Below are 25,500 nucleotides of genomic sequence, written 5' to 3' on the forward strand. Positions count from 1 at the left end.
TTTGTCGAGGTAAGGCTTACATACGCGGTTCATAAGATCCATGAACACTGCCGGCGCGTTGGTCATTCCAAAAGGCATAACGAGGAATTCATAGTGACCATAACGAGTCCTGAACGCAGTCTTGGAGATGTCTTCATCACGCACTCTCAACTGATGATAACCTGACCGTAGGTCGATCTTAGAATAGTAACTCGATCCTTGCAGCTGATCGAATAGGTCGTCGATGCGCGGGAGAGGGTAACGGTTCTTGATGGTAACCTTGTTCAACTCACGATAGTCAATGCACATTCGGAATGTGCCATCCTTCTTCTTGACAAAGAGTACTGGTGCTCCCCAGGGTGATGAACTAGGACGGATAAATCCTTTATCCAAAAGTTCTTGTAGTTGCGTCGAGAGTTCTTTCAGTTCTGCAGGGGCTAAACGGTACGGTGAACGAGCTATAGGTGCTGCTCCAGGAGCTAGCTCGATTTGAAATTCGACCTGACGGTGGGGAGGGAGTCCAGGTAGTTCCTCAGGGAATACCTCGGGATAATCACGTACTACAGGAAAATCTTCAATCCTCTTTTCCTTTTCGTGAGTGTCGGTGACAAGTGCTAGGATAGCGGCGTGCCCTTTCTGTAAGCACTTCTGGGCTTTCAGGAGCGAGATGATGCCTGTGACTTCTCCACCTTTGTTGCCTTTGACGATGAGGGGTTGGCCAGAACGACGAGGTATACGAACTGCTTTCTCTTGACAGAGGATTTCAGCGCGATGTTTGGATAACCAATCCATACCAATGACGACGTCGAAGCTTCCAAGTTTGACGGGGAAAAGATCGATACTAAACGTGTGGCCAGACAATTCTAGTGTGCAGTCATGGATCACGTGCGTGGCCTCGATGTTCTTACCATTAGCTATCTCGACGATGTGCTTAGAACTTAATAATGCGGGCGAGTGCTTAAGTTTCTTACTAATGCCAAGGGACACATAACTGGCATCGGCACCGGAATCAAATAACACAGAAACATAACGATCATCAAGTAGGAACTTACCCGCCACGACGTTGGGATCGTTCCTTGCTTCTCCAGCTCCAATCACGAAAGCCCTGCCCCTTGCATTCCCAGCATTGTTGTTCTGCTCATTGTCCCCAGCTCCCTGATTGTTGTTGCGATTCTGATTCAGTTCAGGGCAATCCTTTCGCATGTGCCCTGTTGCCCCACATTTAAAACATGCCCGGTTGTTTCCCTGCTGCTGTTGCTGTTGAGGTTGTTGCTGATTCTGCCTTGCTGGGAACTGACTTCTGCAATCCTTGGCTTCGTGCCCCATCTTGTGGCATCGCTGACACTGACCCCTGTTACATGCCCCATTGTGGTGCCTGTTACACTTGTTGCACTTAGGGTAGCTTCCCCGGTAGCCACCCTGTTGCTGAGTGCCTTTGTTGTTGTCAGTTTTCCTTTGCTGGGCTGGGGCTTGAGTAGGGTTAGCATCCTTGCCCTGGTTTCCATCCCACTTTCGTTTACCATCACTAGAACTTCCTTCCGCAGCACTGATCCTTTTGGGCAACCTGCCCTCCTCCACAGCCTGGTTGGTGAGTTTGTGGGCAAGACGAACCACGGGCTGTATAGTAGGGAGGTCTTGAAGGTACAAACACGTGGTTGCACAGGCGCAGGCTGACCTGTTGTGAGGAGTGAAGCGAAATAGGTTTAGAGGCGAAAAGACGATGTGGCGGTAGGATCTAAACACCCTAAAACAACGAGCTTACCTATAGGGTGAGCTGCGAAAGCTGCAGCCACAGTGTTGAGCAGGTTAGTGAATTGAGCCTGAGTCATGTTGACGTTTCCTCGTCCGCGTCCACTCATTGTCTTCATAACCAGAAAACATAGTATGAGTGTGGTGTCGTAACATAGCGAGAATAAGATAGAAGAGAGGAGACGCATCTATCTAATCAGGCAGACTAGTACGTATAGTAAAGCAGAAAGCATAAGACAATTAAGCGAGTAAATATGGGTCCGAGCTATGAGGTCAGATAAGTCGAGCCTTGTACTTGGAGTGTAGTGTCGTCACGAGTCACGGGTTATAGTCTGGTTTTTCTCAAAAAGATTTTTCCCCTTTTTAAACCAAGTTCACTATAACCAATGGCTCTGATACCAATCTGTCACACCCCCAAAATCCACCCGCGGATGACACCCGCTTTGTGGGCGTGACTGACCAGGATCCAGCCACCAATTATACTGAATAACTAAATTAATAACAAAAGTAATACTTACTAACCACACGATTAGCAAGTGTTAAGTTTAGAGTTCAATGTCTTAAGTTCAGAGTAAAATGTAGCGGAAGCATAATTAACAGTTTTAAACAATGTTCATAAGGTAAGCATGATAAATGCCCAACACACGGGCAGACGCCCACTACACATCCCAAGCAGCTGCTCCAGTCACTGGCCACCTGCAAAGCATGCAGTACGGGGTCAACAATAATGCTGAGTGAGTTCACTAGTTGTCTAGTTTTAATTACCAAAAACTTGTTTCGCCAGTTAATTTACCCGTTTATACATGCCATGGGGAGCTACCCCAAAAGTTAGCGACTAAACTGTTTTTCCAATACCGAACACTAGGTAACCGTTTGCGTTTCCGCAGGATGCCCCGATGTCAATGTTCTATCATCATTGACGGATGCCTGAGTACATTAGTTCACGACCGATCCCATACCATGGCACGGTGTGAGGCTGGTAAGACCTAAATAGCGCTATCAACTAATAACCCGTTCGCCTGGCCCCGGCGACTAATCGGTATTATGTAGTAGGGACTTGAGTGATAGAGTTGCGTTTAGTGCCGTTTGGTTGCATTCCGTATAAACAGTAATTAACTAAAAGGTTTCCCAATGACAAGGGAAGGAAAAGTAAGTTTGTTCCCAATAACTAGGGAAGGAAAGTGAATGGTATCCCCTTTACAAGGGGATAGGGTTGTTCTAGTCTCGTGTCCCAAACCACCGGGACGCATGCTTTTAAGTTGTGAACTCACCTTGGGTTGCTCGGTAGATATTTTACCCGGTCAAGTATGTTGGTCACCACGTCCTAGCATGGTTACCAAGTATGGGTCAAGTCGGGTACAAGTAAACACATAGCGAACACGTATGGCAGTACATATAGCAAACACGTATAACATGCGAATACACAAACAGTTGGGTTATTGGGTCGGCCCTAAACATATAATCAGCAGTAACAAACATGCAGTCCAGTCAACAGAAAGCCCAACAGTCAAAAGCCCAATAACCCTAAAACAGTCCAGTCGAGACAAGAGTGACTCGCAACCGAGGTTGCGACTCGCAACCGAGGTCTCGGTCCGTCACGTTTTGATTACGAGTCGCAACTAGAGGTTACGACTCGCAACCAGCAGTTCCGACTCAGTAGCAGTGGTTACGACTCGCAACCGGATTCGATAAGCGTTGATTACGACTCGCAACCGGGAGGTCTCGACAAATCCTGCTGTGGTCTCGAGTCGCAACCAGAGGTTCCGACTCGCAACCGTGATTACGTGCACAGAAATCCTTCTAGAACCTGCAAACAGTACTGGCCAATAGAATTGCAATTTCATGAAATCAGATTGTACTATGCCACTAAAACATGTTTTCTTGTCTAACCCTTGTCTAAAATGGATCAAACACACATATTTTTGAATATGCAAACCATCTTCAAACTGTTCATCATATAATCAAACAATATTCAAACCACATTCATCATTTATAACCCAAAACCATGCACAAAACCATCTAACCAACCCTTATCACAACCGAATAACAAGACTATTTAACCAACGAAATATAACAAGCCGGATAACACACAATTCAAAAACATTCAACCTTAAATCATGCATAAATCCTTACAACTAGCAACGATTTAATCAAACTCCAATATCTAACCGGATAATCATAGCAAACAACACCTACATGATTATGATCTTTAGGTCCTAAATGCATCAATCGGATAACATAACAAGAGGCTACAAGCATCATTTAGTAACAAGCAAAGCAAAACAACTTGTAGAAATATTCATGCTAACCGGTTAGAAGTAGTGGTCCAAGAATTCGATAAACTAAGCTCCGAAAGATGATCTTGAGCTTGAATCCGCGAGCCTTGATGCTATGGTTTGACCCGAGAGAGATGAGATGGTGAGGAAGTGATCTTGGTTGCTAGAATTCTTAGGGTTTTTAGTGAGAGAGGTGAGAGGAGAGTATGAGAGTGTTGTAAAAATGGTTAAAGGGAGGGGTGGGTTGGTTTATATAGGATTTCGAGTGGGCTAGGGTGTGGTTGCGATGTGGGTTTCTCGGTCACAAGGCCCAACCGGCCCAACAGATAATGCTCACTCGAGACTAAGCGGTCTCGAGTCGGGTCTCGAGTGTATTCAAGGTTCCGGCTCATCTCACTCGTATACATACACGCCTACATATATATATATATACATATACGTACACATAACACGATATAACAGATAATTCATCGTTTTCATTTAATAAAATACGTACACGAAACGTTACATCAAGAAAGTTTCCCGGGAAAATCCGAAGTGTCACACATATCATCATCATTAAAAAAATACTAAAAACTGAATATCATGATGATATAAATGTTAAGGAATAATTTCATATTTCTTAGCATATAAATATAGATAATATCATAAAAATATATATGACAAAAGAAAAGTTTATTTTCGAGTAATGAATCTACTCGAATCACACATAACTAAACAGATGGTTATGGAACATATAAAAAACTAAAGAATTTCCAGCATGTGGTTTGGGTAACGGGTATATATTTTAGGTAAGCAACATGGGTATTACCTAATTCTGCATTTGATATAAAGCCGCATAATATTCTTATAGATAAAGATTGTGTCCTAAGATATCTGATTTTGGGCTTGCGAAGCTATGTCCAGAGAAAAGAAATGTTGTATGTATATTGCGCCCGAACTATTTTCTAGTAACTTTGAATCTGTATCCCACATATCAAATGTGCACAGCTACGGGATGATGGTGTTAGAAATGGTGAGAGGGCGAAGAAATGTGGTTGTTGAAGATGATAGCACTAGTAACATGCACTTTTTCGATTCTGTATATATAAAAGTTGTATCCAACAACAATCTTGGACTGGGTGGCGTGTTAGACAACAAAAATCTTGGACTGAGTGGCGCGTTAGATGAGCACCAAAAAGTTGCGAAGAAGATGATCTCGGTGCACACAAAGTGATCCTTCAAGTTGACCATCAATGAGTAAGGTGTTGGATATGTTAGAAGGGTATTTAAAGTCCATTTAGATTCCTCCCAAACCGTTTATGCATTCCACTACAAGATCACCAGATTCCCACAAATACTTTTGTGGTTTCAATCTTGTATTTACAAAAATGTAACTGTTGTAAAACAACTAAATCTATTAGCAATATAAAGAGAAGAATAAGGGAATGAGGGAATGATAATCTTATTATTGATTCTATACACCATATACAAATGCCACTATATATATAGGCACATACATTAATACAAAGAAATCAAAGAGATAGGAGTTATGTATGTGGAGAGTCACCATATAAATGATTCATTCATAACACTCCCCCTTGACTACTCACATACCTTTAATACGCTTGGTGATGCTGCCTCGTTAAAAACCTTGCTTGGAAAACCCAATGGGACAAAACCTCAGCTAAGGGAAAAAGAGTGCAGCGCGTATTTTCTCGTACTGATACTTTTGGATCAGGTATGTTGCCTCATTAAAAACCTTACTAAGAAAACCCAATGGGACAAAACTTAGTCAAGGGAAAAAGAGTGCAACTTGAATAAGTCTCCCCCTCATTTTAACATGTATCCTTTATGTGACGTGTGTCCATCTTCCTTGAAAGTCGAAAAAGCTTTTGTAGTGAATGATTTGTCGCTTGATCCCTTAATGTGCAATCCTGTATGTTGAGCAATGTTGTATAATCTTTAAACGAGACTTTAGGTGCCTCCTTCCAAAAATTATCATTTGTCCATGATTGTGTTTTGTTACATTTCTGCATCTACAAGACTAACCAAACTTGTTTTGATGGGTTAGTAAAATATAATGAAATATCGTTTATACCTGAAATCCTTCTTTGAACTCATTCCAACGTCTCTTTGCTTAACACAGGTTATATCATGACAATAAGCTCAAGTGAAAGATATTATAACCATACATAGCTAGCAAAACATATTAATGCACTTATGCATTTAATGGTGGTACTTCTTGAATGAGAATCTCTACTTTGGTAGGAGATGATAATAGGCATTTCTTATAACAAATGACTTAATAACCTTTAACATACTTTAAGGTTCAACTATGTCCATACTAAAATATCCAAACATCATCTTCTAGATGTACTTGAGGGATTAGTAAAATATAATTACATATATACTCGAATTGCAGTTCGAGTAATAATTAGACCGTGCCAAGGTCATTCAAAAATTCTCCCTCTAAAAGCTCGACAATTTCTCTCAATGATGCCTAGACATCATTATTGTAAATTGCGATTATAGTGAACTTTTAAAAGTAGAATGTTCATAGAACATGGCTAATTTAATCAAACTTATATCCCTCTTTATGCGAATATCTCGAGTTGTACAACACTCGTTTCGACTATTTAGTCCATACGTATTTTGTCAACTTCATATAATACATTCTTGAGGTTTTGACATCACTAATGCTTCTAGCATTATCAATCCATGAGGGAATTCTTTCCATCTTATCCAAATATGCATGTGCTTTCACTCTTAGAAGTTTTGCTATATAAACTTGCCCTTTTAACACATAGTTATCTATATCATATGCAAAAATATCAAGAACACTTGCTTTTATCTCCAAAATTCATATTGTACCATGTTTGTACACTCTGTACGTTGAGATGCCGTAATAACCAGGTACATATTTTCTATGTATGTTTATTAGAGTATTGGTGCACTATAATTACATCCATAAGGTGTTTCAATTAACCTCTTAAGCACTCAAATGCTTTAGGATACTCATGGGGAGTTCCAATTATATTCAATTCAATAACATATACAACATGTATATGTATTCAGATCTGAATTTGTATAATAATCATAATATTCTCGAGAACTTATTTTATATGACTTAGTATCAAGTAATACATAATTTTTCTAAGACGCATGTCAATTCTCTTTTATATATATTACCAGACTAATAAGATATTGGAAAGTTAATGCAGTTGATTATGTGACTTACTTAGTCACTCTATTTAGGTCAGTGAACTTGTCTGGTAATTTGTTCTTTAATATTGGTAAATGAATTATACTTTAAACTTCTAGTTCATAGTTTATAGTCTGAGGATCAAGATGACATGATAATTCATTTCACTTTTCACTTTTCAACTGCTTGTTATCTCCCCCTAATGTTAGGAACATTCATTCATTAAAGTGAAAACCAATGAGCCATAAACGAATTTCTTACTAATGGCTTGGGTATAAATAATCATAGAAGATTATTTATACCCAACATATTCTCAAACTTTTTAGAAGTTCCATCTTTGTGCGGTGTGGTGGCTGAGTTTCAATATATGTCGCACAACCAAAATCTTTGATGAGATATCTTTGGTTCCTGACCAAAAACCAACTGTATGGGGAGAATTATAACTTATTGGCTTGATGTGAATTGATGATACTATATATAAAATTACATGTACCTAAATGAACTTTTGCTCCTCTCATGATCATTGGGTTTGTAAACAATAGTAGACGTTTAGTGATCATCTCAACAATTATACTTATTCCAATGATCGTTAATAACTTGGGAATCAAATTCACTATTATCAAATAAATATACTAATCTGGATTAATATGCTTGCTATCACATTAGCTAAGCCATAATCACACAAAGCTTCAGGTTGTGGATTTGATAACCATTTAGACCATGCATCGATTTAAATCACTAAATGGTATCATGTTGGGAAATGCATATCCTTTAATCACTTCCAGAATATTTAGGTATACACACCCTCGTTTATTTTGCAAATATATATTTCCCTTGAGAGCAAACATTACATGCTAATTATTATCTTAAAGAATCTTCCAGTTCTTCAATATGTTTCACATCATCAATGACTCAGGATGGTCTGACTGGTCTTGCCACTGAATTAAATAATCACGATCCACAAATTTCTGGTTTATGATCGTATATGTTTTAGTTGCAATTGTGTTTGTTCAATACACGATAGGAAGTATGAGAGAATAATGTAATATTATTTCAACATTCGTGGTATAACATGTTTCCCATGTTTTATGTTCGTATAATCACTCCCTAAGTGTGCAACTTTTTGTGGTCGATTTCAATATTAAAATGGTTGTCAACATGAGGATTATTACAATTTCCTCAGTTACCATGATCATGACCTTTATAACGATCATTGTATAGTCATTGCACTATTAACATGGTTGATCTTATTACATGATCATCATAACAATTTCCTCAATTACCATCATCACAAACTTTACACCAATTATTATATCATCACATTCTATTCAAGGAATAGATTATACCTTTCATGGCTGCATCATTACAATTTCCTCACTATATACATAATCACGACCATTATACTAATCAGTATATCATCACATTCACTTCAAGGAATGGAATAGAGTCACACAACTTTCATGGTGACTGTTTCAAACTTTATATATATCAAGAGCGCATTTGAGGTTTGATAAGTGGAAATTTTTTTATTCAATCTTCTTATATATCTCATTAGATGATGTAATCCAAGAAGTAGTTATATGACCGAGACAACAAAATTTATCGATCGAAAATCTTACGAGCTTCCATAAATTTATAATGAGCTTATGTGAGACCCACACTTCATATGTCATGTCTTTACTTCAATTTATTTCAAATAAGCGGGTCTTTTGAGCATGCTTATAAACTTTCATGGAAATGACAATAATACAAAAGTTTGGTCTTTATTAGCCTTATTCAATAATATCTATATAAATGATAATCTCCAAATGGAAGACATCATTAGACATCGTCATATATGTTTGTCAATATAATGTTGTTACCATAAAGGAGATAATTGATATAAAATGAAAGGCATTATGAAATAAATAATGAATCATAAATTGCAATTCTATATGTATGCATATAGGTTTCATACTGAAATCTTAATTAATTCCTTTTATCCATATCAAACTACCACAAATCTTTAGTTAATAACCATAGAAAGCAAACATTATAACTCCAACGTACAATTCTTTAGGTCTGATGGTTCTATTTTTTTTTCATAATTATATATTCTATAATATCGTAAGAAAAGAATATGGTGAAACCTTGATAACTAAATGTTCCATATGAAAGGTGATATTTTTCTAAAATTACATCTTTTATCTAAACACGTGATAGAAAATAATATATGTATGATGTAACGGACCATACATTTAGAAAAAAAAAATATCATGAATTAACAATAATGAATTTAAAGTGCATAATTAAATTTATATTTTAATTGGCTACACAAAATAAAACGTTTAAAACAATTCTTCCATTAAAGTAATATAACTAATAACAATAATAACAATTATTGCCAGAAAGATTACAAGTTCGTATCATCCACACCAATTTCAAATAACCATTTATTGTATTCATCACTGTGTATGCTATGCAACTATAACAACATCTATTATCTCTAATTTGTCATTCATCTAATGATTTGGCAATGTTGGTACATATTTTCATATTAAATACAACAATTAAACGTCTAAATATAATAGTAGTGGCTCACCTACACACATAATTATGTATGTAACACGGTTAATTATATTTTCGCTGATTTTCTCACACGAACTCAAGTACATCGAATATGTATGGAACATACATTGACAAAAAAATACAAAGCCATTAATAAAGCATCACTAATTTTCAAGATAACAATGAAATCAGTACATGTAATCAACAAAAAACTTTATAATCACAACTAATTTGAACAATAACACAAATTCTATTAACACAACATAATTTATGCATGAAATAAACATATCAGATCTACTTGAAATCCATCACAAGAGACAATTGAATATTACTCTACAACACAATTATAATCTGTTTTATGTACAAAGAAAACACAACCAAGTAAATCTTACACTGATATATACTTATACAAGTATCAAAAAATATAAATAACAATTAGAAATACTGGCACAAATTTTTTACATAAAAATAACATACATATTTGCAACAGTTATTAGTACAGAAAAATACATAGTAAAAATTATATTTATGTGAAAATTTTAATGATTATCAAACACCATAATTATATTTAAAATTAATTACAATTAAAGCAATAACAAATGCATTATAAATAAATAACACATAATAATGGTTACATAGGCTAACAAACGATATACAGTTAAAACTTTTTAATAAATCACAATCATAATACTGCATAAAAAATCAAATTGCGACTTACAAAAAAATGAGTATTAGAAAAGATGAACTAGCCAAATTGTGAATGAAGTTTCATGACATATATTAAATTCAATAGTTAAGAGATAATGAACTAAATTTTAAAAGGTAATAACAAAATAATTAATTATTAAATAAATAAAAAAGTTTCATGAACACACAATGGATACCAATCAGTTTCTCCGTCAATTCAATATGATAAGCTAATAACCTAAAAGTTACTAATAAGATGATTTATCATGGTGTTTATTTTTTTATTTATTTAATTATTATTATTTTTTTTGTGGACCAAAGATTATATAAACAAAAATAGAAATTAGATGGTTACTAGATGGAGATGAGATCTACCTCATTTAGTTTACAGAAGGAGAAGGGGTCGAGAAGAGGCATTCAATGGCCGCCATACACACCAAGCATGCACATACGAATCACATCAACGGATGTCAAATCCAAATCAATAAATAGTTTACATGCGAATGGTTATCGACAATTTTCGACTCTTTGACCTAGCACTATCGTACCTAGCATTATCGTGCTCATAACGTGTTGTAAAACAACTAAATCTATTAGCAATATAAAGAGAAGAATAAGGGAATGAGGGAATGTAAATCTTATTATTGATTCTATACACCATATACAAATGCCACTATATATATAGGCACATACATTAATACAATGAAATCAAAGAGATAGGAGTTATGTATGTGGAGAGTCACCATATAAATGATTCATTCATAACAGTAACCAGTTTTTTTGTTTATAAATGCACAATTTCATTATCCTGTGGTAATGTCACACCCCCAAAATCCACATGCGGAGTATCACCGTATGGAGGCGTGACTGACCAGGATCCAGCAACCAATCATATTGAACATAGTATGTAAAAAAAATAAAACCCAACACAATATAATTGGTGTCCAAACAAAACGTAGTTTAAGTTGTAAGCGGAAGCATAATGTTCAAAAACAAAAGTATCAGTTCAAATATATCAAATGTTTAACATGGCATAAGACTATCCATGTCCCACAACGATCACGCCTCCTCGTGCAAGCTCCGTAAGCACCTAACGACCTGCAAGGCATGTAACAACGAGTCAACAACAAAGTTGAGCGAGTTCACAGATGGTTGTTTAGTTATAGTATTCATTTCGTAAATCATGTGTTCGTTTTGTAAATCATGTATCGTATTAATTCGTATCGCGGTCTCCCAGACATGTGTGCGAAGATTAATGGGGGCTTCCCATGTGTTACTAGACCGAGTGTATCGACTGCTACGAAAATGTAAGTGGTGCCATAAGTCAATGTCTATCAGCATTGACCCTTTGCCCATAGTCCATTAGTACACGCCCTTTCGAATGACACGGTGTGAGGTTTGTTAAACCTAATAGCGCTATTAACTAATGACCCGGTCGCCATAGGCCTCGGCGATTAAGTCGATAAAGTGAGGGACTTCAATGATAGAGGTTTGGTCCAGTGTGTATACTTGGCATCCTACTCCCAGAGGATGGTTGTAATTACCGTTTAGTTCGTTTACCCATTCCCAACCCTTGGGAATCCCACGCCTTGGAAAGAGTGTGAACTCACCTTTGGTTGCTCGGTTTGACTCTTAAAAATAGCTAACAGTCAAGGTCGATCAATCACGTCCTAGTACGATTACCAGTTAGTCCAGTAGTAGTTTCAAATAGGGCACAAAGTTCCTACACGTATCTAGCACGTAGCACATTTAATCATACAATGCTAATTATCACAACATAGTTTAGCGACGACAAAAGTGTCACAAAAGGTTCAAAATACAATTCAATAAAATTCAGCAATATAGTGCATTTTAGGCAGTTTTCGGATTGTTATCCGGAATAGCTCGTGTACAAACAAATTCCCAAAAAATTACAAAATGTGTTAAACGATCCAAATGTTATTGTGTCAAAATCTGGGGATCCAAATCGTCACCAATTATTTTATAAAATTCATTAACCGGGCTGCAATCAGATTCGTCACTTTCTGACTGCAGTCCACGGAAAAATTCATTTAAAATTCATCGTAAGTCCGATTGACGAAATTCCAGTTGGAGATTTGCACGGACACTTAAGAGTATCTACATTAAAAGTTTCAAGTCCAAACAGTAAACACATATCAAGTTATGGCACAAAACGTGAGCTGCATTTTCTGCTGAAAATGACAGCTTAAAGCAGTTCTACGATTTAATCCGTTAAAAATAATTAAACCTGTTCAAAAATATGAAACCACTCCTGTTTGAAAGCTATTTCCGGTTACTTGGTTTTAGGCTCTGAAAACGTAAGGTTTCGATAATTTAAAGTCCCAGAACAGGCTACGCAAGTCAGCGTATTTTCTGCAGAAAAACTCAGCTTTAGTTGCTGAAATGAAATAGTTTATTTAAAATAGAAAACGACGTCCAAAAATCATGATTCCAGTGCCATTTGAATCGTGGTTCGAAATTACGCATTATTGACTCAAGAAAATTCAGATTTCATTAATTTTTAACCCGGTTACAGCCAACTGAAACTGTTTTCGATACCCGATCGCCCTAACTAAAAGCCTAGCGCACCCAACGACCCATAATGATCATTTACAGCAGATTATGTTCATAAAATATATCATACACAACTATTCAGTAAGAACTAACAAAGTTTACATTCAAATTATGCAAAGAAACTAACCCTAGCAACTAGATGAACACACAATCGATCTTAACATTACATACATGTGATCTTTGACAACTAGCACTATAATTATCATCAAGAAACATCAACAATGATCACAAATCAGGAAACACAGCCATGACCACAGATAATTAGCATGATTATTATTATAGTTAGACGCGTTACCAAGATTAGAAGATGTGATGGATCACTAGAGCTTGTAAACCGAACGAATCCTTGATTGCTTGTGCCTTGTTAGCGTTCACACAAGAAAGGAAAATGGGAGGCAGTAGGGTTCGATAGCTGGTAAGGTGGAGTAGGGTTTGTTTTTAAGTGATAACATTCAATCATACATACATACGTAAACCATATATGGGCATGGGTTAGAGTTGTTTTTAATTTGTCAAATAAAGTTAGGAAATTGGAATATATATATATATATATATATATGGCACATGCATCCTAAGTGAATTATAAAACCTATGAGAATTTGAGGTTGTTTAGGATTGGCCGAAAGGCTCTTATAACCCAAATAAAGAAAAGTGAATTGTGGGCCAATGGAAACAAGGGAATTGGGTTTCACCATGTAGAGACCTCAACATGCATTGTATTATTATAGTCATATTATTATTATTTTTTTAATCAACTAAAATAAATTGTAAACTAATATAAATTGTATAATAATCCTGCTACGGCTCGGGCCTCATAAGTTTTGAGTTACCCGAGTGGGTTGAATCTACAAGCGAACCTATGCTTTGGTTCTGACGGTTCCGGTTGGTACAACACGGTAAAGATTTGGTTTCGAGTTATATGTTTGCATACTACAAATTGAATAAGTATAAATTTAATTACTCGAATAAGATAAGTATATATTTATTTTGTAAAAGAGAAACGGATCCTTTTTTTTTACCTTGAAGTTACGGGTTGTCACATCATCCCCAAGTTGAAAGAAATTTCGTCCCGAAATTTAGCACATCGTTGCCGGAGAAGCTAGTCGTGTTATGCGTTTTCCTGGGGTATCACATCATCTCCTCGTTGGTTTGGAATTTCGTCCCGAAATTCCACAGAATGATAGGAATGAGGTCGATAGAAAAGGTCTGATCAAGAACAAGATTGCAACCCTAAACTATGTGTGTGGCCTATATACTTTTACCGCTTGCTAGTTCTACTATGTGCTTGGTGTTCAAAGGTGTTGGGGTACGATTAAGCATTTGACTAACTTTTAAAGACACGAAACTAGTATCGGCACCCGAATAAAATAAAATAGTAACACAAAAGTCGTCAAGTAGGAACTCACCCTGACCGATCACGAAGGCACGTCCCCCAGCACCATTGCCGTCGTTGTTACCCCCATTGTTGTTCCCATTTCCTTGGTTGTTGTTCTGATTCTGATTCAACTGGGGGCAATCTCTTTTGAAATGGTCTTCAGCACCACACTGAAAGCATCCTTTGTTGTTACCCTGCTGCTGCTGTTGCTGGTTCTGTGGACCTGGTTTGCTGATGGTTCTGATTCGCAGGTCGTGAGCTCCTGCAATCCTTAGCTTCATGACCCATCTTGAGACACCTCTGACAACGACCCTTGTTGCACTGACCATTGTGATGCCGGTTGCATGTATTGCACTTCGGGAGGTTTCCTCGATATCCACCCTGCCTTTGACTATGAGAAGACTGCTGACTAGGGCTCTGATAGTCATCAATCTTTCGCTGCTGAGCTTGGGACTGAACTGAAGTCGAACCCTTGCTGGAGGCTCCATCCCATTTTCGCTTGTTATCACTGGGAGTAGCAGAAGTAGTAGTAGTAGTAGCACCGATACGCTTAGGCAGCCTGTTCTGTTCCACTGCCTGGTCTGTGAGACGATGAGCAAGACGAGTAACATCCTGGATGGTAGCAAGGTTAGCCGAAGTCACATGGCTTTGAATTTCTGGCACAAGACCCCTGAGATACAGCTCGATACGCTTGATGGGAGGATCCACCATAGTTGGACACAAGATGGCCAGCTCATTTGACCTTTTCGTATACGCCTCTATTTCTGACCCTGTCATTTTCAGGTTAAAGAACTCCACTTCCAACTTGTGGATGTCATCACGACTACAATATTCCCGCTTGATTAGTTCCATAAAGTCGTTCCATGGGGTGGCATTGGCAGCTACCAGCCCCAACATTTGCACTTGTGTGTTCCACCAAGTCAATGCAACGCCGTCTAGAGTACCAGTGGCGTACTTCACCCTACGAGCCTCAGGGCATTCACACATTTCGAAGACTGACTCGGGCTTCTCGAACTAGTGGAGGAGTCCAACTGCCCCTTCAGTGCCGCTGAAAGTACTTGGACGACAGTCCATGAAAGTTTTGAATGTGCAAACAGGTGGCTGAGCGATCTGACCTGTTGTGTATATAAGAAAGGACAAGATTAAACACAAGAGTTGGTTTAGGAGTGTAGGATCTAAAGATCCTGTGACAACTCGAAATTTAGAACCTTTCGTCGTGACTTGATGTAACATACTTGTACGTTATGTGACTAGTTGACATGTTTGGTGCAATGATATATGTGAACATTTTATGTGACTATGTGCTTGCTTGTACGTATGGTATACATGTATGTATATTACGTGAGCCGAGAACCCGACTCGAGACCATGAGGTCTCGAGTGAACAGTAACCGGTTTGGGCCTTTGGCCGGTTGGGTCATTTGGGCCGTAAACCCCTTAACCGATTTATAAACCCATTAGGGTGCACCTTGGGGGAACTAGTATTTATACCACACCTCTAGCCAACCTTGTCACTCTTTGGACAACCACACTCACACTCCTACACACACACTCTCACTAAAACCCTAAGAACACAAACACACATCATTTTCGGATCCAACCGGTTAGCACTAGGATTTCGGCTCAAGCTTGGGAATCGACACTTGGAGTTCACCTTTCCTACCTCTTAACCGGTTAGTGATTCTTATTGTGTTTGTGCTTGGATTGATGATTATGACATTATGGTTGTTTGCTAAGTTGTTGCACATGAAATGATTGTTTATGATAAAAATGTTACTTGAAAGGAAATAGCTACTTGTTGAACAAAGGATGAGGTTTATTGTGTTTGGATATTAGTGTTACATGATGTACTTGATGTATATGATGATTCTAATGTGTACAATGTTGATAAATCGGTTAACATGTCTTCATTTCGGGTATATGGCATGTAGAGTTATGATATTTGTGTCTAAATGAAGCTTAAACCCCTAGTTGTTGATGTTCATGAAACCGGTTTACATATGTCATAGAATCGGCTTAGTATAGAACCGAGTTTGTAGTGTTCGGTTAAATGTGTTGATTTGTTATTCATGACTATGTTGGTGATTGATGCAAAATGTGTTTGAATAAGGGTTGTTTATGATTTGAATATTTGAAGAACTTGATGAATGTGCTTTGAATATGTGAAGAACAACTTGAATATGCAATGAAGGGGTGTTGAATATTTGAAATCTGCATTGTTTGATCCATTTTGAGTAAATATTGGACAACAAAACATGTTTAGTGGATAGTACATAATGTTGCATGACATTTGAATTCTATTGGATAGTACAACTGTGCAGAATCAGCAACTGTTGGGGAGTCGAGACCCCTGGTTGCGACTCGAAACCTCCACGTTGCGACACCAGTTGCGAGTCGAGAACACCTGGTTACGACTCGCAACCATAACATGACAAGCCGAGACCACAGGTTGCGACACAGGTTACGAGTCCCGTTGCGACTCGAGACCTTAGCATGATCAGCCGAAACCACGGTTGCGACATAGGTTGCGACTCGCAACCACCTATGATCAACATAAACAGCATGACTCGCAACCATGCTTGCGAGTTCGGTTGCGACTCGAGACCTCTAGTCTCGACTCGAGACTGCAGGCTGGACTTACATGATTATGGGCCTACGTTAATGGGCCAGGCTTATGGACTTCTGTGTTACTGTTGACGTATTGTTTGGGCCTGTTATCACGAGCCCAACTGTTAGGGCCTCACACTTAGACTTTGGGTTGTATATGACTGTTAACTGTGAGCTGTTAATGTTAAACGTGTATGCCATGACTACTACTTGTACGTGCACTGCTTGGTTTGAATCTGATTATAAGTGGTATCTATGTTAGGACGTAATTGACTACTTGCGACTTGATTGACCTTTCTGTGTTACTACCGAGCAAACCAAGGTGAGTTCACACCCTCTACAAAGCATGGGATTCCCTGGGTTGGGAACGGGGTTAAGGAACGTGGATTCCTCGTCCTCCTTGGGTAAGACGGCTATGGTTCAGGAATGTGATTCCTCGTCCGGATGGACGGATAACACGTACTAGACTAAAACTCTATCACGAAGTCCCTCCTTTTTGTATCGACTTAATCGCCGGGCCAATGGCGAGCGGGTCATTAGTTAGATAGCGCTATTTAGGTCTGACAAACCTCACACCGTGCCGCAGAGGACGGGCGTGAACTAATGGATCTGGGGCACGTCAATGATGATAGACATTGATGTTTTCAGGGCACATAAACATGACTACAGTCAGCAGTCGATATGGTAACGAGTCTAGTGTACGCATGGGGTAGCCCCCACGGCCGAAATGCCTGATAACTAACATGGGGTAGCCCCCACGGCTAGAATGCCGGAGTAACTGGGAATGAACAAGTCACGTTTTTAAACTATGGGGTAACCCCCACGGCAGGATGCCAGGTAAAGGAAACTGTTTTCGAAACAACTAAAACGAACACCCAACTGTGAACTCACTCAACTAGTTGTTGACTCGTTACTACATGCTTTGTAGGACCATAGGTACTCAGCTGGAGCTTGCATGGAGGAGAGTCGTTGTGGGACACGGATTGCTGCGTGCCATGTTCTATTTGAAAACATTTGAACTTATGTTATAACTTTAAACTTATGCTTCCGCTTACAACTTAAACTTTGTTTGTTTGAAACACCAAACGTATTGGTTAAACCTTTATAACTGTTTATATGCTTGTTCAGTATGATTGGTGGCTGGATCCTGGTCAGTCACGCCTTCAAGCGGTAGTACTCCGCGGGTGGATTTTGGGGGTGTGACAGATTGGTATCAGAGCCACTGGTTATAGTGAACTAGGTTTTAATAAAAGAGAAACGTTTTTGTTAAAACCAGACTATAACCGGTTTAGTGCTCAACGGTCCACAACGACACTTCACTCCACATGCAAGGCTCGACATTCTAGGTGATATGATACGTGTATATTGCCTACTTGTTAGATACATAGTACATTGCTCATGGTATGCTTGATTAGTATAACTACTGTTGTTTGAACACGTGCGTGCTTACTCTACCCTACTATCGTACTTTCACGAACCTCTCTCACTCGTATTACTCTTGTTATGAAGAATCATGTCTGGACGCGTTAACATGACACAGGCCCAGTTGACGACTTTGATCAACGAGCGAGTTGCCGCAGCACTCGCTGCTGCACACGCAGGAGGTATATCCTGCAGCCCGAACTTATCCTAGGATCTTTAGGATCCTACTCTCGTGAACCAACGTTTGTGTTAAACTCTGTCTTTCTTTCACCTACCTTAGGTCAATATGCTCAGGCACCGGTGTGCACTTTTAAGACCTTTATGGACTGTCGACCCACTACTTTTAGCGGAACTGAAGGAGCAGTAGGTCTCCTCCACTGGTTTGAGAAACTAGAATCTGTGTTCGAAATGTGTGAATGCCCTGAAGCGCGCAGGGTGAAGTATGCTACTGGTACTCTCGAGGGTTTGGCCCTCACGTGGTGGAATGCTCAAGTGCAAATGTTGGGGTTGGTTGCTGCCAACGCCACCCCATGGGAAAATTTCAAGGAAATGATCAGGGAGGAATACTGCAGTCGTGATGACATTCATAAGCTAGAAGATGAGTTCTACAATCTCAAGATGACGGGATCAGAGATTGAGGCATACACTAAGAGATCGCATGAGCTTGCCTTGTTGTGTCCTACTATGGTGGACCCTCCCTATAAGCGAATTGAACTCTATCTCAAGGGCTTGGTGCCAGAGATCCAAAGTCATGTGACTTCAGCAAACTTGACCACTATCCAGCAGGTTGTTCAGTTGGCTCACCGTCTTACTGATCAGGCGGTGGAGCAGAACAAGTTACCAAAACGCATAGGTGCTGCAACTACTTCTGGTACTTCTAGTGAGAACAAACGGAAATGGGATGGAACTTCAAGCAAGGGTTCAACTTCTGTGCAATCTCAGTCTCAGCAGAGAAAGACTGACGACCACAAGAGCCCTAGTCAGCAATCGTCTGGTGGTCAAAGTCATGGTGGGTACAAGGGGAACCACCCCAAATGCAATCGCTGCAATCTACACCACTGTGGGCCATGCACCAGGGGCAACTGTCATCGGTGCAACAAGCCTGGTCATGTTGCAAAGGACTGTAGGAGCGCATACCCCGCTAATCAGAATCGTCAGCAACCTCAGCAGAACCAGCGACAGCAGCAGGGTAACAACAAAGGGTGCTTTCAGTGTGGAGCTGAAGGCCACTTCAAGAAAGACTGTCCCCAACTGAACCAGAACAACAACAATCAGGGGAATGGTCCCAATGGGAACCACAACAACAATGGTGCTAGGGGACGAGTGTTCGTGATTGGTCAAGGTGAAGCAAGGAATGATCCCAATGTAGTGACGGGTAAGTTCCTTCTCGACGACTTTTATGTTACAGTCTTATTTGATTCGGGTGCCGATACTAGCTATGTGTCACTAGAAGTTAGTCAAATGCTTAAGCGTATTCCAACTCCCCTGAGCGACAAGCACACTGTAGAGCTAGCTAATGGTAAGAGTTTGGAGGCCTCGCACGTAGTCAAAGGTTGCAAACTTGTTCTCGCTAACCAAACCTTCTCTATTGACCTTATTCCTATCGTCTTGGGTAGTTTCGACGTTGTCATTGGGATGGATTGGTTATCCCAACATCGAGCAGAGATTCTTTGCAACGAGAAGATCGTTCGTATTCCTGGTTTAGGTAGTGAACCTCTCATGATTCGTGGCGACAAGAGAAGTGCTGTTGAGAACATCATCTCTCTTCTTAAGGCCCAGAAGTGCTTACGAAAGGGCCACACTGCGATTTTGGCTCTAGTTACTGATACCACAGAGAAAGAGAAGAAGCTAGAAGATTTTCCAGTTGTACGTGACTATCCTGAGGTATTCCCAGAGGAATTACCTGGTCTCCCGCCCCATCGCCAAGTCGAGTTTCAGATTGAACTAACTCCTGGAGCTGCGCCTATAGCTCGTGCACCTTATCGATTAGCTCCATCAGAGTTGGAAGAACTCTCCACGCAACTACAAGAACTCTTGGATAAGGGTTTTATTCGTCCTAGCTCGTCGCCTTGGGGAGCTCCGGTGCTATTTGTGAAGAAGAAGGATGGTACCTTCAGAATGTGTATCGACTATCGTGAACTCAACAAGGTGACTGTGAAGAACCGTTATCCTCTACCGCGCATTGACGACTTGTTCGACCAGTTGCAGGGGTCGAGCTACTATTCAAAGATCGATCTGAGATCGGGATACCACCAGCTGAGAGTTCGAGAAGAGGATGTCTCTAAGACAGCCTTTAGAACCCGTTATGGGCACTATGAGTTTTTGGTCATGCCGTTTGGGCTAACGAACGCACCCGCAGTCTTCATGGATTTGATGAACCGAGTGTGCAAGCCTTACCTGGACAAGTTTGTTATAGTCTTCATCGACGACATCCTGATCTATTCTAAGAGTAAAGAGGAGCACGAACAGCATCTACGACTTATTTTGGAACTCCTTCGAACAGAACAGCTTTATGCAAAGTTCTCTAAATGCGACTTCTGGCTTCGTGAAGTCCATTTCCTAGGACATGTGGTGAACAAGGATGGGATTCACGTTGATCCATCCAAGGTAGACGCTATTAAGAACTGGCCTGCGCCTCGTACGCCAAAGGAAATTCGCCAATTCTTGGGATTGGCAGGTTACTACAGGAGATTCATTAAGGATTTCTCTAAGATCGCGCAGCCTCTCACCTTGTTAACACAGAAAGGCGTTGTTTATCATTGGGGAAATGCACAAGAGTTAGCTTTTCAGCATTTAAAGGATAGACTTTGTAGTGCACCTATCCTTTCACTGCCAGAGGGCACAGACGATTTTGTGGTTTACTGTGATGCATCAATTCAAGGTCTTGGTTGTGTATTGATGCAACGAGATAAAGTCATAGCCTACGCTTCACGACAACTCAAAGTTCATGAGAAGAACTACACTACGCATGATTTAGAGCTGGGAGCTGTTGTTTTCGCACTTAAGTTATGGCGGCATTACCTATACGGAACCAAGTGCGCCATCTACACCGACCACAGGAGCCTAGAGCACATATTCAAGCAGAAGGAACTGAATATGCGGCAACGTCGATGGGTCGAGCTGCTAAACGATTATGAGTGCTCCATCAGGTATCACCCGGGCAAGGCCAATGTTGTGGCTGACGCCCTCAGTCGAAAGGACACTGCGCCTAAACGCGTGAAAGCTCTACAACTCACTATACATTCTAGTCTACCTTCGCAAATACGAGCTGCTCAGATAGAAGCACTGAAACCAGAAAATGTAAGGGCCGAAGCCCTGCGCGGGTCAAGACAACGCTTAGAACAGAAGAAAGACGGTGCTTACTACGTAACAGGACGCATTTGGGTCCCACTCTATGGCGACTTACGAGAACTTGTGATGGATGAAGCACACAAATCTCGCTACTCGGTATACCCTGGTTCGGACAAGATGTACCACGATATTAAAACTACGTATTGGTGGCCTAGCATGAAGGCCCACATAGCAACTTACGTCAGCAAGTGTTTGACTTGTGCGCGAGTCAAAAAAGAATATCAGAAACCCTCAGGCCTACTCCAACAACCAGAGATACCACAATGGAAATGGGAGCAAATTTCCATGGATTTCGTTACTGGCCTACCTAGATCACAGCGCGGAAACGATACTATCTGGGTGATCGTGGATCGACTTACCAAGTCCGCCCACTTCTTGGCGATTAAGGAAACAGATAAATTCTCCACTCTAGCGGAAATATACCTCAAGGAAGTTGTTTCGAGGCACGGGGTGCCCACCTCTATCATCTCTGATCGAGATGCACGTTTTACTTCGGAACTGTGGCAAGCAATGCACAAGTCTTTTGGATCACGTCTGGATATGAGCACAGCGTATCACCCACAGACGGATGGGCAGTCCGAGCGCACTATCCAGACATTAGAAGACATGCTTCGCGCTTGTGTAATCGACTTTGGCAACAGCTGGGAAAGGCATCTGCCACTCGTGGAATTCTCGTATAATAACAGCTACCACACCAGCATTAAAGCTGCTCCATTTGAGGCATTGTACGGACGTAAATGTCGGTCACCTCTTTGTTGGGCAGAGGTGGGGGATAGTCAGATCACTGGTCCTGAACATGTGGTAGACACTACTGAGCGGATTGCTCAAATACGACAGCGCATGGCGGCCGCTCGAGACCGTCAGAAGGCCTACGCCGATAAGGGCAGGAAACCACTTGAGCTCCAGGTTGGGGAGCGGGTTCTACTCAAAGTTTCACCCTGGAAGGGTGTGGTTCGTTTTGGTAAACGAGGCAAACTCAACCCACGGTACGTTGGACCTTTCGAAATCATTGAGAAAATAGGCAAGGTGGCCTACAGACTGAACTTACCAGCAGAACTCGGTGCAGTTCACAACGTGTTCCATGTGTCGAATCTGAAGAAGTGTCTGTCAGATGAGACCCACGTAGTTCCTCTGAAGGAACTCACGATCGACGAACAGTTGAAATTCGTCGAAGAACCAGTCGAAATCACGGACCGGGATGTTAAGGTCCTCAAGAGCACTAGAATACCTCTCGTTCGAGTTCGTTGGAACTCACGTCGCGGCCCAGAGTTCACCTGGGAGCGCGAAGATCGGATGAAACAAAAGTATCCCCAACTGTTTGCAAACCGTACAACCACTACTGAGGCTGAAGCTACGGAATTTCGGGACGAAATTCCAGATCAACGGGGGGTGGATGTGACACCCCAGGATAACCGGGAAAACCTTACAACTTAACTAGCTTCCTCAGTGAGTGCCATCAAATTTCGGGACGAAATTTCTTTCAACTTGGGGATGATGTGACAACTCGAAATTTAGAACCTTTCGTCGTGACTTGATGTAACATACTTGTACGTTATGTGACTAGTTGACATGTTTGGTGCAATGATATATGTGAACATTTTATGTGACTATGTGCTTGCTTGTACGTATGGTATACATGTATGTATATTACGTGAGCCGAGAACCCGACTCGAGACCATGAGGTCTCGAGTGAACAGTAACCGGTTTGGGCCTTTGGCCGGTTGGGCCATTTGGGCCGTAAACCCCTTAACCGATTTATAAACCCATTAGGGTGCACCTTGGGGGAACTAGTATTTATACCACACCTCTAGCCAACCTTGTCACTCTTTGGACAACCACACTCACACTCCTACACACACACTCTCACTAAAACCCTAAGAACACAAACACACATCATTTTCGGATCCAACCGGTTAGCACTAGGATTTCGGCTCAAGCTTGGGAATCGACACTTGGAGTTCACCTTTCCTACCTCTTAACCGGTTAGTGATTCTTATTGTGTTTGTGCTTGGATTGATGATTATGACATTATGGTTGTTTGCTAAGTTGTTGCACATGAAATGATTGTTTATGATAAAAATGTTACTTGAAAGGAAATAGCTACTTGTTGAACAAAGGATGAGGTTTATTGTGTTTGGATATTAGTGTTACATGATGTTCTTGATGTATATGATGATTCTAATGTGTACAATGTTGATAAATCGGTTAACATGTCTTCATTTCGGGTATATGGCATGTAGAGTTATGATATTTGTGTCTAAATGAAGCTTAAACCCCTAGTTGTTGATGTTCATGAAACCGGTTTACATATGTCATAGAATCGGCTTAGTATAGAACCGAGTTTGTAGTGTTCGGTTAAATGTGTTGATTTGTTATTCATGACTATGTTGGTGATTGATGCAAAATGTGTTTGAATAAGGGTTGTTTATGATTTGAATATTTGAAGAACTTGATGAATGTGCTTTGAATATGTGAAGAACAACTTGAATATGCAATGAAGGGGTGTTGAATATTTGAAATCTGCATTGTTTGATCCATTTTGAGTAAATATTGGACAACAAAACATGTTTAGTGGATAGTACATAATGTTGCATGACATTTGAATTCTATTGGATAGTACAACTGTGCAGAATCAGCAACTGTTGGGGAGTCGAGACCCATGGTTGCGACTCGAAACCTCCACGTTGCGACACCAGTTGCGAGTCGAGAACACCTGGTTACGACTCGCAACCATAACATGACAAGCCGAGACCACAGGTTGCGACACAGGTTACGAGTCCCGTTGCGACTCGAGACCTTAGCATGATCAGCCGAAACCACGGTTGCGACATAGGTTGCGACTCGCAACCACCTATGATCAACATAAACAGCATGACTCGCAACCATGCTTGCGAGTTCGGTTGCGACTCGAGACCTCTAGTCTCGACTCGAGACTGCAGGCTGGACTTACATGATTATGGGCCTACGTTAATGGGCCAGGCTTATGGACTTCTGTGTTACTGTTGACGTATTGTTTGGGCCTGTTATCACGAGCCCAACTGTTAGGGCCTCACACTTAGACTTTGGGTTGTATATGACTGTTAACTGTGAGTTGTTAATGTTAAACGTGTATGCCATGACTACTACTTGTACGTGCACTGCTTGGTTTGAATCTGATTATAAGTGGTATCTATGTTAGGACGTAATTGACTACTTGCGACTTGATTGACCTTTCTGTGTTACTACCGAGCAAACCAAGGTGAGTTCACACCCTCTACAAAGCATGGGATTCCCTGGGTTGGGAACGGGGTTAAGGAACGTGGATTCCTCGTCCTCCTTGGGTAGGACGGCTATGGTTCAGGAATGTGATTCCTCGTCCGGATGGACGGATAACACGTACTAGACTAAAACTCTATCACGAAGTCCCTCCTTTTTGTATCGACTTAATCGCCGGGCCAATGGCGAGCGGGTCATTAGTTAGATAGCGCTATTTAGGTCTGACAAACCTCACACCGTGCCGCAGAGGACGGGCGTGAACTAATGGATCTGGGGCACGTCAATGATGATAGACATTGATGTTTTCAGGGCACATAAACATGACTACAGTCAGCAGTCGATATGGTAACGAGTCTAGTGTACGCATGGGGTAGCCCCCACGGCCGAAATGCCTGATAACTAACATGGGGTAGCCCCCACGGCTGGAATGCCGGAGTAACTGGGAATGAACAAGTCACGTTTTTAAACTATGGGGTAACCCCCACGGCAGGATGC

This window comes from Helianthus annuus, chromosome 2 (assembly GCF_002127325.2).
Source record: "Helianthus annuus cultivar XRQ/B chromosome 2, HanXRQr2.0-SUNRISE, whole genome shotgun sequence".
Lineage (NCBI taxonomy): Eukaryota > Viridiplantae > Streptophyta > Magnoliopsida > Asterales > Asteraceae > Helianthus > Helianthus annuus.